This window comes from Ursus arctos, chromosome X (assembly GCF_023065955.2).
Source record: "Ursus arctos isolate Adak ecotype North America chromosome X, UrsArc2.0, whole genome shotgun sequence".
Taxonomy (NCBI): Eukaryota; Metazoa; Chordata; class Mammalia; order Carnivora; family Ursidae; genus Ursus; species Ursus arctos.
In genome coordinates, this window is record NC_079873.1 from 84,657,814 (window position 1) to 84,678,521 (window position 20,708).

The 20,708-nt window shown below is 35.2% G+C and overlaps 1 protein-coding gene and 1 pseudogene across 1 annotated transcript in view; both read left to right on the top strand.

The window, feature by feature from the left end:
• Positions 1 to 20,708, top strand: part of COL4A5 (collagen type IV alpha 5 chain) — a 240,960-nt gene that overhangs the window by 39,014 nt on the left and 181,238 nt on the right. The gene's annotated exons all lie outside the window — the stretch shown is intronic.
• Positions 9,685 to 10,981, top strand: LOC113241235 (protein BEX4-like; annotated as a pseudogene).

A 20,708-nucleotide genomic window follows, 5' to 3' on the forward strand; every position in this document is an offset into this window, starting at 1 on the left:
CTTTCTCCAGAATAGACCATATACTGGGTCACAAAACAGGTCTCAACCAATACCAAAAGACTGAGATTATTCCCTGCATATTCTCAGACCACAATGCTTTGAAATTGGAACTCAATCACAAGGAAAAATTTGGAAGAAACTCAAACACTTGGAGACTAAGAACCATCCTGCTCAAGAATGATTGGATAAACCAGGAAATTAAAAATCAAATTAAACAATTTATGGAGACCAACAAGAATGAAAACACATCAGTTCAAAACCTATGGGACACTGCAAAGGCAGTCCTAAGGGAAAATACATAGCCATCCAAGCCTCACTCAAAAGAATAGAAAAATCTAAAATGCAGTTTTTATATTCTCACCTCAAGAAGCTGGAGCTGGAACAGAAGAACAGGCCTAACCCATGCACGAGAAAGCAGTTGATCAAGATTAGAGCAGAGATCAATGAATTAGAAACCAGGAGCACAGTAGAGCAGATTAACAGAACTAGAAGCTGGTTCTTTGAAAGAATAAATAAGATCAATAAGCCACTGGCCAGACTTATTCAAAAGAATAGAGAAAGGAACCAAATTAATAAAATTATGAATGAAAGGGGAGAGGTCACAACCAACACCAATGAAATAGGAAGGATCATTAGGAACTTTTATCAACAGCTTTATGCCGATAAATTAAACAACCTGGAAGAAATGGATGCATTCCTGGAAACCTATAAACTACCAAGTCTGAAACAGGAAGAAATTGATTATTTAAACAGACCGATTAATTATGAAGAGATTGAAGGAGTGATCAAAAACCTCCCCAAAAACAAGAGTCCAGGGCCTGACGGATTCCCTGGGGAATTCTACCAAACATTCAAAGAAGAAATAATACCTATTCTCCTGAAGCTGTTTCAAAAAATAGAAACAGAAGGAAAACTACCAAACTCATATTATGAGGCCAGTATTACCTTGATCCCCAAACGAGGCAAAGACCCCATCAAAAAGGAGAATTACAGACCAATATCTCTGATGAATATGGATGGCAAAATTCTCAACAAGATCCTAGCTAATAGAATCCAACTGTACATTAAAAGGATTATCCATCATGAGCAAGTGGGATTCATCCCTGAGATGCAAGGGGGGTTCAACATTCGCAAATCGATCAGTGTAATAGATCATATCAACGAGAAAAGAGTTAAGAACCATGTGACCCTCTCAATTGATGCAGAAAAAGCATTTGACAAAATACAGCATCCTTTCCTGATTAAAACCCTTCAGAGTGTAGGAATAGATGGTACATTTCTCAAGATCATAAAAGCCATCTATGTAATGCCTACAGCAAATATTATTCTCAACGGGGAAAAGCTGGAAGCCTTTCCCTTAAGATCAGGAACACGACAAGGATACCCACTCTTGCCACTATTATTCAACATAGTACTAGAAGTCCTTGCAACAGCAATCAGGCAACAAAAAGGTATAGAAGGTATCCTAATCGGCAAAGAAGAAGTCAAACTGTCTCTCTTCGCAGATGACATGATACTCTATGGAAAACCCAAAAGAATCCACTCCCAAACTATTAGAAGTTATAGAGCAATTCAGTAATGTGGCGGGATACAAAATCAATGCTCAGAAATCAGGTGCATTTCTATATATGAACAATGAGACTGAAGAAAGAGAAATTAGGAAATCCATTCCATTTACAATAGCACCAAAAATCATACATTGTCTCGGAATTAACTTAACCAGAGACGTAAATGGTCTATATTCTAGAAACTACAAATCACTCTTGAAAGACATTGAAGAAGACACACAAAGGTGGAAAAATATTCCATGCTCATGGATCAGAAGAATAAACATAGTTAAAATGTCTAAGCTATCCAGAGCAATCTACACTTTCAATGCCATCCCGATCAAAATACCAATGACATTTTTCAAAGAACTGGAACAAACAGCCCTTAAATTTGTGTGGAACCAGAAAAGGCCCCGAATCACCAAGGAACTGTTGAAAAGGAAAAACAAAGCTGGGGGCATCATGTTGCCGGATTTCAAGCTATCCTACAAAGCTGTGATCACAAAGACAGCATGGTACTGGCACAAAAACAGACATGTAGACCAATGGAACAGAATAGAGAACCCAGAAATGGACCCTTGGCTCTTGGGGCAACTAATCTTTGACAAAGCAGAAAAAAACATCCATTGGAAAAATGACAGTCTCTTCAATAAATGGTGCTGGGAAAATTGGACAGCTACATGCAAAAGAATGAAACTTGACCACTCTCTCACACCATACACAATGATAAACTCCAAATGGATGAAAGACCTCTGTGTGACACAGGAATCCATCAAAATCATAGAGGAGAACATAGGCTGCAACCTCTTTGTCATCGGCCACAGCAACTTTTTTTCATGACACATCTCCAAAGGCAAGAGAAACAAAAGAAAAAATGAACTTGTGGGACTTCATCAAGATAAAAAGCTTCTGCACAGCCAAGGAAACAGTCAAAAAAACTAAGAGGCAGCCCACGGAATGGGAGAAGATATTTGCAAATGACACTACAGATAAAAGACTGGTATCCAAGGTCTACAAAAAACTTTTCAAGCTCAATACACAAGAAACAAATAATCAAATCAAAAAATGGGCAGAAGATATGAACAGACACTTTTCCAATGATGACATACAAATGGCTAACAGACACATGAAAAAATGTTCAACATCATTAGCCATCAGGGAAATTCAAATCAAAACCACCTTGAGATACCACCTTACACCAGTTAGAATGGCAAAAATTGACAAGGCAGGAAACAACAAATGTTGGAGAGGATGTGGAGAAAGGGGATCCCTCTTATACTGTTCTTGGGAATGCAAGTTGGTACAGCCAATTTGGAAAACAGTGTGGAGGTCCCTTAAAAAGTTAAAAATTGAGCTACCCTATGATCCAGCCATTGCACTACTGGGTGTTTACCCCAAAGATACAGACGTAGTGAAGAGAAGGGCCATATGCACCCCAATGTTCATAGCAGCATTGTCCACAATAGCTAAATCATGGAAGGAGCTGAGATGCTCTTCAACAGATGACTGGATTAAGAAATGTGGTCCATATATACAATGGAATATTACTCAGCCATCCAAAAGAACAATTTCTCAACATTTGCTGCAACATGGATGGCACTGGAGGAGATAATGCTAAGCGAAATAAGTCAAGGAGAGAAAGACAATTATCATATGGTTTCACTCATTTATGGAACATAAGAAGTAGGAAGATCAGTAGGAGAAGAAAGGGAAGAAGAAAGGGGGCAGTAAACAGAAGGGGGAATGAACCATGGCAGATTATGGACTCTGGGAAACAAACTGAGGGCTTCAGAGGGGAGGGGGGTGGGGGAATGGGATAGGCTGGTGATGGGTAATAAGGAGGGCACGTATTGCATGGTGCACTAGGTGTTATACGCAAGTAATGAATCATGGAACTTTACATCAAAAACTAGGGATGTACTGTATGGTGACTAACATAATATAATAAAAAATTATTATAAAATATAAATTTAAAAAAAAATGCCACATTCTGAAGTCATGAAGTGGATGTGAATTTTGGGAGGACTATTCAAACCAGTACACCATGCTTAAGAAAAATTTTTTTAATTTAAATTTTACTTAAAAAATTTTTTCTTTGTTAACATACAGTGCAATATTGGGTTCTGGAGTACTGTTCAGTGATTGATCACATACAACACCCAGTGCTCATCACAAGTGCCCTCTTTTCTTTTTGAGGTGGGGGCAGAGGGAGAACGAGAATCTTAAGCAGGTTCCATGCCTGGCGCAGAGTCCATCGCAAGGCTCAGTCTCACAACCTTGAGATCATGATCTGAGCTGATATCAAGAGTCAGATGCTTAACAGACTGAGCCACCCAGGTGCCCCACAACAAGTGCCTTCTTTAATACCCATCACCCATCACCCATCTAGACCACTCCCCACCTCCCTCCTTCCATCACCCCTCAGTTTGTTCTGTATTGGTAAGAGTCTCTTATGGTTTGTTACCCTCTCTCCTTTTTTCCTCCTTCCCATATGTTCATCTGTTTTCTTAAATTCCACATATGAGTGAGATCATATGGTATTTGTCTTTTTCTGATTGACTTATTTCACTTAGCATAGTATGCTCTAGCTCTATCCTCATCACTGCAAATGGCAAGATTTCATTCTTTTTATGGCTGAGTAATATTCCATTGGAGATATATATATATATATATATATATATATATATATATATATATATATATATATATATATATCATATCTTTATTCATTCTTCTGTTGATGGACATTTGGGCTTTCTCCATAGTTTGGCTATTGCATTCCCTCTGAATCTGTATTTTTGTATCCTTCGGGTAAATACCTAGTAGAGCAATTGCTAGATCATAGGGTAGTTCTATTTTTAACTTTTTGAGCAACCTTCAGAGTGGCTGCACCAAGAAAATTTTTTATTTATGCTTTCAAAAAAGATACCTTGAAAATATTTTCATTTTAATGTCCTTTGGTTTAAATGCAAATCTAAATAGTCCTATATGCAAATGTTCAGATAGACTGTCTAAGATTCATAAAGGAATTCCCAAAGTTTTCAAAACAAGAAAATGTGGAAGAATATGATATCACTGTTACTTTTTCTGATTCAAACTTATCAGAATAAAGCAAATGATCATTGCATTAGAATGTGTTTGGAGGAGGAGGCTTGGTGAGACAGTCATCAAAGTTTTGCATTCCAATACATATGCCAGGTTGAATAGTACATAATCCTCACCCTTAAAGAGCCCACAGTTCTGTTGAGAGACAAATTACAATATAGCATGATGAGTGCAATAGTAGAATTGTACATAGGGCACAGAACAAAATAATTATCTATATTGAGTTCTAAAACTCTGTGTGTGTGTGTGTGTGTGTGTGTGTGTGTGTAATACAGAGGCCCGGGGGAGGCAGAAAGGGAGAGTGAGAGAGAGAGAGAGAGAGAGAGAGAGAGAGAGAGAGAGAGGAGAGTTAACTGATAGTTTTCAAAGGAAAAATAAGTAAATCAAAGTTGTTTATCCCATATACACTAATTAAAAACTAGTCACGCTCACAGTGTTGTAATATAGTTCCACCATATGTCCACAGTGTTTATTTATTTATTCCAAAATGTCAATTCTCTGACCAAGTATTCTCTTTTGGATCTGGAGAATCTGCTAAAGGTAAAGCTCTCATATAGCTAATTGGGAAACTTCAGTGGGGAAATACGTAGAATACTTAACATTACTTATAATAACTTGGAAAATTATAATACTATGAAACAAACATTAGCCTGATTAACTGCTGATTTTGTAACTGAAATAAATTGGTTCCCTTGGTTCTTACCCTGCCCCAAGGTGTTTTTTAGACAGGAGAAATTAGCTGTTAATAATTTGCTGAAGAAGATGTGCTGTGCTGCTTTGCATTGTTTTTCTTCCCCCCACAACTCCCGCTCCACTTACATTTATCTTTGATTAAGTAATACATTCAGGTGGTTCAAATTTTGATAGTTATAAAAGTCTATACAGTTAAAAGTTTCCCACTCTTTGTGCCCAGCCACATAGTTCTTCTTCCCAGAGGCATCCTGTGGTAACTTTTCTGGTTTTTACTTTTAGAGCTATTTCATGCATGTATAAGCATGGGCGCTTACAAACATACACACACTTACTTAAATTTCCTTATTTTTACACATTTTCTGTACTTAAGATCATTCCATATTAGTACATAAAGAGCTATGGCTACGTAGTATTATTCAATTGTATGGACATGCCATAATTTATTTAAACAATCCTCTACTGAGAAATATGTAGCTTGTTTCCTGACTTTTGCTATTACATTTCTGTAACAAATAACCTTGTAATAGGTCATTTCAGATGTGTAATATCTGTAGGATAAATTTCTAGAAATGGAATTGCTGGGTTGGATGGTATGTGCCTTTGTCATTTTGATGGATATTACCAAATTGTCCTCCATAGAGGTTGTGCCAGTTTATACTTATACTGGCAATAGATAAAAGTGCTTGTTTCCCCAACCCTCACCAACACATTGTGCTATCAAACACTATATCTTTGCTAATATGATAGGTGAAAAATAATATCTCATTGCGGTTTTAATTTGCATTTATGTTCTGAGTAAGGTTGAGCATCTTTTCATATATTTAAGACCCTGTGATATTTATAAAAAATAATTCCCTTTTTATGATGGTTGGGATGCTACTGGATTGATGGCACAATATCTTTTCTCCTTTACTTATACCTATGGGCATTTTTTTTTTACATATGAGAACAAGGGTAATTCCAAATAACACCTTTAGGTCAAATAAACTCTAAGCCAGAGCATTTTATGTGTTTTAAAAAATCTCTAGCTTTTTACAGTTAACTCAACATATCATAGTTGACAAACAACTGAACCAACATCCCCTTGTTATTTTAAATGATTTAAATTACTCATAAGAAATTTAAGTCAATATTTTGTTACTTCTTAGAATGTATTATACTTAAAAATTTTATATTTTAAGAAAAATGGAATTATTCTTTAATTAGAAACTTACCAGTGTGTTAGAATTTACAAAGAATTATTTAAAATTATGATATGTTCTCATGTGAAATATGTGTTTGCAGTTTCCTTTCTCAATGCCTAAGACACATTATAGGAAGGTTAGAAGTTCAGTGTATATTTAAATGTGTTGGCTGATTCATAAGTGGCTCTGGACTCTTTTGCATCATACAACAAATTGTTCTGAGAGCTTTGTCTATGGCACTGTATATCACTTCTATTATAGCACTTATCAATGTCTGCCATGTATCATTAGTTATTTATGTGTCTGCCTTTCTCACTAGATCGTGAACTTCTGGAGGATATAATTTGCATTCCCCTTTAGCACTAGCTTAGAGCTTTGCATAAACTTCACACTCGTAAAATGTTTGTTGAATTGAATTGAATCACATTTACATTGGGGTTCTGAGGTATTTTTAAAAACACTTTTCCACATATTTTTTTATTTCACTTTTATGTAATGTCTTATTCTAATGCTGCTTGAGTTTGCATTCTACAAGTATTATTGACTTTGTATTGAAAAGAATTACTCAAAGTCCTTCTCTAATAATAGCATTGAAGAGGTAGATTTTTTATTGTACATATTTCCTTACTATTCTTCATTTTCTTCCATCAAAGTCCTATTTTTATTCTAACCACAAGCAGTTCTAAATATTTACTGGGCAGTGGTGGGTAAATTGGTCATTGTGGTAAGGTATATGCATTGATTCATCTCACTAAGATTCCCAATTTATGTAGGCAATTTGAAATGTGAAATTAAAATTATGGTCATTACTACTATTAAGTAATTTAGAAGGTTCTATAACAGAGTGAACAACTTTTCAAATGGCTTTTTTAATTTAAATTTTTATTAAAATAATTGTGCATTCACATGCAGTTCTAAGAAATAATATAGAGATCCTTTGTACACTTTACCTATTTCTTCCCAGTGTTGATATCTTGGAAAACTATTGTGTAACATCACAACCAGGATGTTAATATTAACACAAAATACCAGTCTATTCATATTTTACCATATTTATTTGTGTTTATTTGTGTGTGTGTGTTTTAGTTCTATACAATTTTATTACATATATAGATCCATGTATCCTCCACCACAGTTAAAATACTGCATAGTTCCAACACCACGAGGATATCTGTATTGTGCTTTATAACCACACATACCACCAAGCCCAACCCTCACTATCCTAACTCATGGCAACCCATAATCTGTTCTCTATTTCTAAAATTTTGTCCTTTCAAAAATGTTATATAAATGAAATAATATAGTATGTAACTTTGTGTGATTAGCATTTTGATCAGCATAACTCCCTGAAGATATATCCAAGTTCTTCTGATTATCAATAGTTTATTCCTTTTTATTGCTGAGTAATATCCCATGATATGTATGTATCACAGTTTGTTGAATCATTCACATATTGAAGGAAATCTGGGTTGATTCCATTTTGGAGCTATTACAAATAAAGCTGCTATGAATATTACTGTACAGGTTTCTGTGTAAACAGAAATTTTCATTTCTTGGGCTAAATGACCAAGAGTATAATTGCTGGGTCATATGGTAGTTGCATGTTTGCTTTTCTCAGATATTGTCAAACTGTTACAAAGTAGCATTCTCTCTCTTTTTTAAAGATATTACTTATTCATTTGACAGAGGGGGAGCAGCAGGCAGAGGGAGAAGCCTCTGAGCAGGGAGCCCGATGAGGGACTCGATCCCAGGACCCTGGGATCATGACCTGAGCTGAAGGCAGATGCTTAACTGACTGAGCCACCCAGACACCCCCAGAGCGTTCTTATCCTAAATGAGTGATCTAGTTTCTCCTCACCCTCACTGGCATATGCTGTTGTCACTATTTTTTTTATTTTAGCTGTTCTTACAGGTGTGTAGTGATAGCTCAATTTGGTTTCAATTTGTCATTCTCTAATGGCTAAAGATGTTCAGCATCTTTTGATGTGCTTGTTTGCCATCTTCGTATTCTCTTCAGTGAAATGGCTCTTCATTGTCTTTTGCCTGTTTGTTTCTTTTTACTATTGAGTTTTTGAGTTTTTTATATATTCTAGATTCTAGTCCTTTTTTAGATATGTGGTTTATAAATATTTTTCCCCAGTCTGTAGCTTTTTTCATCCTCTAAACAGGATCTTTTGCAGAGCAAAAGATTTAAAATTTGATGAAGTCCAATTATTCAATATCTTCTTTTTACAAGTTGTGCTTTTATTTTTAAGATTTTATTTATTTATTTGACAGAGAGACAGCCAATGAGAGAGGGAACACAAGCAGGAGGAGTGGGAGAGGAAGAAGCAGGCACCCAGCAGAGCAGGGAGCCCAATGTGGGGCTCGATCCCAAGACCCTGGGATCATGCCCTGAGCTGAAGGCAGACGCTTAATGACTGAGCCACCCAGGCGCCCCATAAGTTGTGCTTTTGATGTCATCTAAGATCTCTTCACCTAGCCCTAGATACTAAAGATTTTTTGAAAGTTTTATAGTTTCATTTCTAACACTTAAGTCCATGATCCATTTTAATTTCTCCAGTACTATTTGTTGAAAAGGCTTTCTTTTCTCCCTTGAAATACTTTTGTAAAAAAAAAATCACCTGAGTTTATTTGTATGGATCTATTCCTAAGTTCTTTACTCTGCGCCACTGATCTGGATGTCTATTTTTTCACCAATAACATACTGTCTTGATTACTGTAGCTATATAGAAAGCCTTAATATTAAGTAGACTGATTCCTCCCACTTTATTCTTTTTTCTCAAGGTAGTTTTAGGTATTCTAGGGCCCGTATTATATAAATTTTATAATTACTTTGTGTCTATAAATCCTTGCTGGAGTTTTAATTGAATTTGAATCAAACCAAAGATCAATTTGGGAGAATTGGCATATTTAGTATGTAGAGTCTTCTAATCCATGAGCACGGTATGGCACTCCATTAATTAGATTTTTTCTACCCATAATAGTCTCTTTTGTGTTTTCCTTGTTTTCATGTCAGATGAGAGTGCATACATTAACCTGGATTTCAAATATTTAGGCTTGCTGAGAATGTTAAACTCATTAATATTCATTTACTATTTATTTACTTATTCATTCATTCATTCATTCATTCACTCAATCACAATGCAGGTGTATTTGTCTTGCTCCATTGCAATTGAGAGGTAATATTTTATTTGCAGTATTAATATTGATTTTAAAGGTTATAACCCTGTACATAAGTGAGAAATTGACTATACTAAAGAAAGAACCTTAATATAGACTAAGGAATTTTTGTAATGACATTTACTGTAAAGATTTTTATCTCTGGTACAAAATAAATATGGGCTGAGGGAGGGATTACTGACTAAAGGAATAGGACTTATCAGAGGAAGGGTATAATCTTTGAAAAATTTCTTATTTGGCAATTTTAACCCCAGAATCTAAAGAAATTGAGGGTATGGAGTGAGTCAACTCAGGCAGTATGAGTAAGTGATTATTTAGGAGAGAATAGAAATATAAGTGCTGTACTGGAGATACCCTTTTATGGAGTAATACAAACATTTAGGTAAGTTTATAACTCTTCCTTGAAATAGGAGTATCTGTTTTTCTTGAGTTTTCTTAAGTTAATTATTCATTCAACAAGTATTTATGGAGCCCCTACTACTTTCTCTGCATTTTGCCTGGACATGTCAGTATATGGCTGTTTAAAAGACAGTATCCAAAGACCCAGCAGTCACTGGCTCCCTTCTCAGTACCTGCTCCCACTGGTCCTGAGGGCGTGTGGGTCAGGGACAGCCCCAAAGAATAGGAGGTGGAGGGGGAGCAGGTGTGCAGGTCTAAGTGTCTTGGCTATGCACTCATGAAGAGAATTGGGAGGGGAAGAACACAAGGAGAGGCCCAGGAGCTATGGCATCCAAAGAGAAGCAAGCGATGAAAAATCTCAATGTGGAAAATGCCCAGCAGGAAAACGAAAAAGAAGAACAGGGACCCATGCAGTATGCAAAGGAATCATGCAGTTGGAGAGGGGGGTGAAGGCCAGAAGCCTGGAGGAAATGTCAGGCTGGAGTGAATGAGACAGCTTGTCTGCAATTTTCAATGAGCCATACCTAACAGGCATATTGACCAGAATGAAGTGGGAGATGATGTGGAAAAGTTCATAGGGCAGACGATGGGAATCAGGAAAAAGACTAAGGAGCAGCAAATGAGGCATCATAAGCGCTTCCAAACTCCTGAACCTGATAATCATGAGTTTTGCCTCATACCTTGAATCCTAAGGTTTTCTCCGAGGTTAATAAGGTGGGCTCTGCTCTACAAGCTTGTAGTTTTGTGATTTACTTTCTCTGTAACCTTTTTGGTATTTCCACTTGGAAGCTTGTAATTAAATATTGCTTTGTCTCAGTGTAAAACTTTCTGTCCAGTAGGGCAATTTCCCCTAGTTTTAGGAAAAACTATTATTTTCATAATATGAAATTAATAAAGCAGTTTAAAAAGCAAAAAAAAAGAAGATCCCTGAGTTCATGGAATTTATAATGTAATATGATATATAATATAGCAGTAACAGCATCTATAGATTTTTTCCAGCAGGAAAATGGCATGATAAACTTATTATTTGAATAGATCTATTTACAGGTATTAGTAGCCAATACAAAAAGGAATACCAACCTTGTATATCAGTTTTCAAGGTACAGGGATATTTCTGATTTTACTGTTTTCCAGGCTTTGGAATCTACATATCTGAAGTTATTGATTTGATTGGCAAATGAATTAATTATGACTTAAATAGATGTTTTCTAAGCCATGAGAGAGAACATGAGAGTATGGAAGTGGGGGGGAGGTGCAGAGGGAAAGGGAGAGAATCTCAAGTAGACTCTGTGCTGAGTGGCAGAACCGCTGGGGGTGGGGGGGTGATGCTTGATCTCACGACCTTGAGATCATGACCTAAGCTGAAACCAAGAGTTGGACACATAACTGACTGAGCCACCTAGGCACCTTAAAATATTTATAATTTTTTCAAACAAGTTGATGAATGCAACGTGATTTGTTTGAATCTTTATTTTAAAGATTTTATTAATTTTTTTCAGAGAGAGAGAGTGAGTGAAAGAGAGAGCATGAGTGGGGGGAGGTGCAGAGGGAGAGGGAGAATCAGACTTCCCGCCAAGCAGGGAGCCCAATGCTGGGCTTGATCCCAGGACCCCAGGATCATGATCTGAGCTGAAGGCAGATGTTTAACTGACTGAGCCACCCAGGCGCCTCATGAATCTTTTTTTAAATAAAGATTTTATTTATTTATTTGCAAGAGAGAGAGAGAGAGAGGGATCATGAGCAGGGGGAGGGGCAGAGGGAGAGGGGCAAATAGACTCCCCACTGAACAGGGAACCCAATGCAGGGCTCCATCCCAGGACTCTGACATCATGACCTGAGCTGAAGTCAGAAACTTAACAGACTGAGCCACCCAGGCACCCCGATTTGTTTGCATCTCGATTGGAGAAACAGTCTGTCTATTTTAGGAAAGTGTCAGGATACTCTGGGTTATGAGACCAGTCTACCCCAAGATGTGGGTGGGTTGGTTATTGTAGAATGGCACTATAGAGCATTCAAGAAGTGAGGCAGTGAAGAGAAGATGACTAGTTTTTGAGCTTCAAGATTCCATATTATCTATTTGTATTTACTTTGTTCTTTTTTTCTCATCCTCATACTTTTTGTTTCCTCTTAATATTGGCTTGCACATGGCCAACATAGCCTTTGAGACCGTTCTGTATCATGACCTCTTGGCTTCATTCCCACTGCTACCTAGGTTAATCTCTTGCTGTTTTCTAGTTCAAATTTGTGGGTGGAAATCTAATCAATCTGGTATGTTTATTTTTTCATGCTGGCCCCCTCCTAGTCTACTGGCCAGCCAAAAGATTATTTTTGAGTTACCTTGTTCCTTTCTGTTCTACAATTACCTATTGTTCTGCGTGGGAATTCTGGATCATATAGTAAAAAACATGAGTGCCTGTGGCTGCCCTTGTGTAGGGACAGTGGACATGACCATTACACTTAGCAAGGACTTTAGTTGTCACTATGATTAATAATAATAAAGGGTAATTTGTGAAAACATGCTACCTTCAAGCAGGTTTATTTAGGCCTAAAAGCCAGTTTTAAGGAAGAATATCTATACTGTATTATAGTTATCTGGGGTGTAATGTTGATTTGGAGTTGTCTTAGTTCTTGTTTTTAGAAAATTTCTGATACCCTAAAATTTACATTGCACATATTACTCTTAGAAAAATGGACAAATTTTAGATCTTCATCTTACGATATTTATGTATATTGTATAAATATAATAAAGTGTAAATTGGATACTGTCTACCATTAGTTCATTATCTAATTTGAACCTCATTAACTTTACAGAGATAACTAATTGATTTGGTTTATCTATTTAGGCCTGTGTCAACATTTGTGTAGACTGGGCCAAGAATACAAATGCAACTGTTCATACCATATGTGTAAAACTTTAAAAATTTTTAAACCAAGTTAACAAACTATTAAATAAAATAATGTTGTAGTCTTACATTTTGACATATGCTTTTTAGTGAACTGGAAGTTTAGGTTCAAGTTTAGATTTCTCAAACTCCTCACAGTTTAATATGATTGCCCTGGGAAATCTTACTCCTAGTCCTTGGGTGGCCTCATCTTTCGATACCTGACTCTGTCTTGCATGAGGGTCCTCACTCTAATGTACGTTTCCCTCCAGCCTATGTATACAAGCTCTGTTCATGGTCCCTATCACGAGCTTGCTTTGACAACCCTTTGGACCTAACAGTGGGCACATAGATAGCAAGATCCTCCCTCCAGAACAGCACTTCAAAATGGGTTCCAAGAGAGAATTAAGCCATAATACCCCCAGGCATTCACTGGATAAAAATAATAAAATGCTACCAGTCTTGTACCATATTTGAGAGAATGGGCAAAATGGTTACATGAATAATTTTCTTTAGGGCTTAAGAAAGGCTAGTGGGCTGAGAAAGGCTGTGGAGAGTAGATGAAGAAGAGTTCTGTGTGGGCTCATGAAAGTGGCTTGGGGATATTTGGGCAGGGAATTTTGGAATCTTAGGTACGCAAATTATGATCTAGAAGGGGGAGGCACAGGCTTCTGGTGATTTTTTCCCTTTGGCCCTTGCAAACCCTTCTCTCCTAGAACTGGGAACAGCTGAGGAATGGCTAGAGTGGGGTGTGCTAAATTATGGGGCCCTCCTTGCCCATATCCTAAAGTGTGGCACTTCATCCATTAATTGTTTTCACGTTTTACCGGTTAGATTCTATGCTATTTTTTTTTTTTTTGGCTTGAAAATGTGTTTAGATGTAATCAGGCTTGATTCCAATGAACATGGCATAGTAGAGAATGCCAAAAATTCATCTTTTCACAAAAACAGCAAATAAACTAGCAAATATTCTCAGAATCAACTTATTGGCATTCTGGAAACTAATAAAAAATTTACAATAACCAAGCAAATGTTTAATCAAGGAAAAAGCAGCTGAATCTCAGTAAGAGAGCTTTGTGGTATTTTAACTTACCTAGTCTCCATTCCCTGCTCTCTAGTTTGGCAGAAGCTTTGAAGTGGCCTCATTCTTAAAGAATTGTGGTCATTTATTTTGACCAGTTTGGTGGCTCCCTGAAGAACTAGCTCAAAAGACTTTCCCTTATTTTGCCTAACTCAGAACTCTCTTGAGGCCAAGGCAGCTACTTGGGGGGCACTTGTGGAAATCATAAAGGCAAATATATTAATCATAACAAACAAACAATAAGATCAACTGAAAATAACATTTGGGTGTATAGGTATCTCTTTGAGACCCTGCTTTTAATTATTTTGAGTACTGAAAAGTGAAATTGCTGGATCATATGGTAATTCTATTTTTAATTTTTTGAGGAACTGCCATACTGTTTTCCATAGCAGCTACACCATTTTACATTTCCACCAACAGTGTTCAAGGACTCCAATTTCTCCACATCCCCACCAACACATATTATTTTTTTCACAGTTGTCATCCTAATTGGTGTGAGGTGCTATTTTATTGTGGTTTTTAATTTGCATTTGCCTAATGATAGTGATGTTGAGAATCTTTTCATGTACTTCTTGGCCATTTCTGTATGTCCTTTGGAGAAATACCTATTCAAATCTTTTGCCTTATTTTTAATCACATTGTTTGTTGTTGTTTATCGTTGAGTTTTAGAAGTTCTTTATATATTCTGGATATTAGTCTCTTATCAGATTTGATTTGCACATATTTTGGTTTCCTTTTCACTTTGTTGATTGTGTCCTTTAATGCACAAAAGCTTTTACATTTGATATAGTCCAATTTATCTATTTTTACTTTTGTTGCCTGTGCTTTTGGTGTCATGTCCAAGAAATCATTGCTAAATCCAATGTAATTCATGCAGATTTTCTTTCGTGTTTTTTTTTTTTCTAAGAGTTTTTAGAATTTTAGCTCTTATGTTTAGGTCTTTGGCCCATTATGAGGTTGTTTTTATTTTTTAAAATGTAATGTAGCACCTGCTATATATAGCTAATTGGACAAGTAAATGGATAAGTAAAGTATGTAACACAACTGGTGGGATTCCTGTTTATTAGTAAAATATGCTTTTATAGAGATTTAAAGCTATTCCAAAAATGGCCATTTTTATTGCATTATAACCTACAATTAAATTTTAATTATTGTTCTTTTATTGTGATCTGTAGAAGCTAAGCTGTATCCTGTAAGCAAATGGTTTGATGAGTTTTGCACAAGTATGGAACATTGTTGAGTCTTTTACAAGATTTGTGGTTCTGAACAAGATTGTGACTCTGAATAAGATAGTATGTATAAACTCTTCCCAGCTAGTACCTGGTTCTGCTATATTTTTCTTTCTTCCAAGCCCAACTCTTTTTTAAAAAGATTTCTTTGAGAGAGAGCGAGCAAGCACTCGTGAATGGGGGGAGGGGCAGAGGAAGAGGGAGAGATAGAATCCTAAGCAGATTCCCTGCTGAGCACAGAGCCTGATGCTGTTGGGGCTCCATCTCAGGACCCTGAGATCATGACCTGAGCTGAAATCAAGAGTTGGACTGCTTAACTGAGTAAGCCACCCAGGCGCCCCCCAAGCCCAACTCTTAAAGCCTTAGTGTCTCGCTTGTACCTTCTGATAAGCATTTTTATTATGTTCAGTATGGTTGACAATCATTTTCATATTTACAGAGAAAGCATTTTAACATGTATTTTAAATGGGTTATTTAGTAGCTCTTGAGCTATTGAGACTTAGCAAAGGGATGGAGAATTTTTAAAAAGGTGTGTTTATAAACAGTGGTGGATGGGATTTGGGTAAGTGAATTGTGCATTTATTTTAGGGATCTTATTCATTAGAAAATAGAGAACACTAGGGAAAAAGACTCTTGATTTTATTAACTAAATGTACTTCATGCATATAAAGCAATTTGAGTAGAACCAATTCAGAGGGAAAATGATGTCAAAGAGGAGAGTAACAATTTTACTTCATAAGTTGCGAACTCAAGTAGTGAGCATTTAGGAAATGTACTGGTACAACCTATAGATGAGTTAAAGTTTTTTCTTAATTAAGCCTTTTTTGGAAGGTTGACTTTAGTGACTAGGCTGTTTTTATGTAGTGTTTTTCTATGTTGGTTTTTATTTACATACTTCATGTTGGTGAGTGATGTCATCAGTAGAAATCATATGGCAATAGATATGTTGATTTTCTTTAAAAAGAAATGTGTGTACAGTGTAGTTTCTTGTTATCCAAGGGACCTAATCCTTGGGTCTATATAGCCATCAAATAAAATACCATATTTCATTAGAGGGAGCTTCCCAAGTGCATGGTGGATGAACCAGCATTTACAGGATTTACCTTGTATCTCCAACATAAAAGAACTGATGTAAAGAATGGTATCATGTAAATGTTCTTTGACATTGTAATCAATTTTCACTTTTAATTGTTTTGTAAACTAGTATTTTGACAGGAACAGGATAAGGATATAACTGAAGCACTTTAAAATACAATGTTAAATTGTGACTATGCTTTGTTTACATTGTGATTTATTTTGATAATTGCCTGATGCTCAGAAAATAATAAAAAATCTCAGTAAGAAAATAGACTGCAAATATTTAAGCCTATAATACTTCTTTCTTGTTTTTATAAATTAATTTTAAGCACAAGGCTTATATTTAAGGCTGTTTTTGACTGAAACAATTATAATACTGAACTCTCTGTGTAGTTTCGCAGAATTTCTCTGCAAATTCAAACAGGTGTAGCATGGAGACTGCATAAAGGAAGCTGCTTCAAGGTATAACAGGACCCATTATTGCATTGCTTGAAATGATTATTCTAGACAAAATTTCACTTTCACATATGGATTTTCTTATAGGTCAACATTTTACATAAGGGGTCCTTATGGCAAATGGGTGATAGGAAAGGCAAAATAGGAGGAAAGATCCATAAGTAAAGATGTAATCAGCTGCAGTTAATACAATGAGCAGGAGGTAAGAGGACATCTCATTCTATTTTGACATGCTGAATCTTTTATACACAAGAAAATATTCTAGTTTCAGTACATTTATGCTATTTTCTTAATTTGTGTTTCAGCATTCGATAAGCATATACTTCCAGAAGGACTTTGGTCTGTTGTTAATTAAACACATGTTTTTTCAGATGTGTTGTTCAGTGCATTTATAGCATAGATAATGTAGAGAGAGGTTGACATGGAAATGATTGTTTTTATAAATATTCATCCAATGAGTCACCCATGTGTTCTCAAAATGACTTATGTGTATTAAGATATATGCATGGCAGATTCTATACTACAGAAATAACACTGATTTTGTAACAATTAACATAAAATTAAGCTTTTTCATTCTTTCATTCTCTCTGCCCCTGTGATTGAATTTCATGTCTTTCGCAATGAGTACTTAGAGGTTGAGTACTTACTTAGACATACAGTTGATGTGTTCAGACTCTGGGTTAGAGCAAGATACTTAAAAACTTGGTTGTGAGTCTTTAAAAAGAAGAATAAAGGTGGAGGAATCATACTACCTGATATTAAGGCCTGCAAATAGTTACAGTTAGTGAACCTAGCTGTGGTAATGGTAGAAGCGTAGACGCATGGATTAATGAAACAGAAAAGAGAATCAGAAAATAGACCTACATAAATAAACCCAGCTAATTTGTGACATAGAAACAAATGCAGTTCGATGAAGGAAGGGTAGCTTTTTCAACCAATAATGCTGGAGCAGTTGGATATTCATAGACAAAGAGGTGAACCTTGACCCAAACCTCACACTTTTAAAACAATGAATTCAAATGAGTCATGGACATAAATGTAAAAATAAAACTTCAAAGCTTTTAGAAAAAAAATAAGAAAATTCTCAGTACCAGGTGCTAAAGAGTTCTTACACTTGATACCAAAATCCTAACTGATGAGAGGAAAAACTAATAAATTGGACTTCATCCAAATTAAAAACATTTGTTCTGTGAAAGTTTTTGTTAAAAGGGTGAAAATAAAAGCTATAGACTAGGCATAAATATTTGCGAAACACATGTCCATCAAAGGATTAGTATCTAAATATATATATATATATATATATATATATATATATATAAATAAAATACATATATGAAAAACTCAAAACTCATCATTAGAAGAATCTCATTAGAAAAGGGGTAAAAGATATGAACATAAATTTCATGTAAAAGGATACACAGATGATATGAAATTATGTTTAACATTATGAACCATTAGAGAAATGCAAATTAAAATCACAGTGAGACACTACATACCTATAAGAATAGTGAAAATAGAAGATAGTGACACTACCAAATGCTGACAAGGATGTAGAGAAAGTGAATTATTCATAGATTATTTCTCCTTTGTAGTGATATTTCATCATGGTTTTAGTTTTCATTTTCTTATGGTTCATGACTTTGAATGTCTTTTCATATGCTTGTATGTATAACTTCTTGTGTTGTTTTGTGAAGTGTCTATTCAGGTCCTTTGCCCATTTTTAAATTGGGATGTTTATTTACTGCTAAATCTTGATTTGTTTATATTCTTGGGATACAAGTACTTTGTTTACTGTGTAATTTATAATGTTTTCTCCCAGTCTATAGTTATTCTTTTTATTCACTTAACAGTGCTTTTCAAGTTAAAAATTTAATCAAGTCCAGTTAATCATTTTTCTCTTCTATAGAATGTGCTTCCTTGATCAAGTCTCTAAGAATTTGTGTGTGTGTGTAAGACAAATTTTATTTTCTAAGAATTTTTTTGCCTAAGGAAGTTTACAAAAACTTTACAGGTTTAAAGTTTAAATTTAGACATATCATCCATTTTGTGTTAATATTTCTATAAGATTTGGAATTTCATTTAAGCTTCATGTTTTTATGGATTTCCAGTTTGAATACCCTTTGTTGAAAAGGCCATTCTTTCTCCATTGAATTGCTTTTGTACCTTTGGTAAACATCATTTGACCATATTTGCATGGTTTTATTTCCTATTCTTTTACATTAATCTATGTGTATATCTCTTCATCAGTACAACTCTGTGTTGATTACCATAGCTTTGTCATTAAGTCTTGAAATCCTTTAATGGGTTTCTTCCACTTTATTGTGTTATTTTTATAATAATATTTTTTATTATATTATGTTAGTCACCATACAGTACATCCCTGGTTTTTGATGTAAAGTTCGATGATTCATTAGTTGCGTAGAACACCCAGTGCACCATGCAATACATGCCCTCCTTACTACCCATCGCCAGCCTATCCCGATCCCCCACTCCCCTCCCCTCTGAAGCCCTCAGTTTGTTTCTCAGAGTCCATAGTCTTTCATGCTTCATTCCCCCTTCTTCCACTTTATTGTATTAAAAATGTTTTAGCTCTTCTACTTACTTTGTTTTTCCATGTAAATTTTAATACTAACCTTTCTTTATCTACAAAAATTCCTGCTATGATTGTTGTTGGAATTACACCAGATGTATATATCGTTTTGGGTAGAATTGACATCTTTACTATATTGCATCTTTCAATCCACAAACACAATATTCACCTCTATTTATATTGTCTTCAATTTCCCCTATGAGTATTTTGTTGTAAAAATGCAAAAAAATCATATAAAATGCTTTTATTTTATTAGATTTATACTAGAGTTGTTGTTAATGTCAACTAGAGTTGTTGTTAATGATGTTTCTTTTTTAGTTTCAGTTTTCAATTGCACCTTGCTTACATATAGGAATACATTTTATTTAAATTGATTTTTGCACATTATTCTTTTATGCTACAACTTGATAAATTCATTTATTAATTCTAGGAGATGTTTTGTAGATTCCCTGGGATTTTTTTACACAGAAAATCGTGTAATCTGTGAATCAAGACATTCTTATTTCTCCTTTTCCAATACATATGGTTTATATTTCTCTTTCTTCTCTACTCTGGCTAGGACTTCTAGCTTAATGTTGAGTGTGAGAGATTCTTCTTTCCAAAAATATTCAGTCTTTCTCCACTACATAAGTACTTTTATAGGTGCTTTTTATTAGGTTGAAGAACTTCTGTTTCTAGTTCATTGTTTTTATTATGAATGAGTACTGAATTTTGTTAAATGCTTTTACTACATGATGTTTTTATTCTTCAGACTGTTAATTTGTAGGTTTACATTGATTGATTTTCAAATATTGAACTAGCCATCCATTCCTGAGACATACCCCATTTAGTCCTGATATATTATTCTTTATGTATATTGCTGGCTTCAGTCTGCTAATATTTTATTGGGGATTCTTGCATTTATTTCATGAGGGATATTGGGCTGTTTTTCTTTTTTGTACTTAATGTGGCTTTGGTGTTAGCATAATGTTGGCCTCATAAAATGACTTGGGAATTGTTCTATCTTCTTCTATTTCTCAGAAGAGATTATATAGAATTGGTGTTATTACTTCTGCAAATGTTTACAGCATTTGCCAATGGAACTATCTGGGCTTATTGATTTTTTTTCAAGAAGTTTAGACAATGAATTGAATTTAATAGTTATAGGACAGTTAAAGTTATCTGTTTCATTTGGGGTGAGTTTTGTAATTTGTAGGCTTTTACGAATTGGTTCCATTTCATCTACATTGTCAAATTTATGAGAATAGAGTTGTTCATAGTGTTCCCTTATTCTCATGTTACG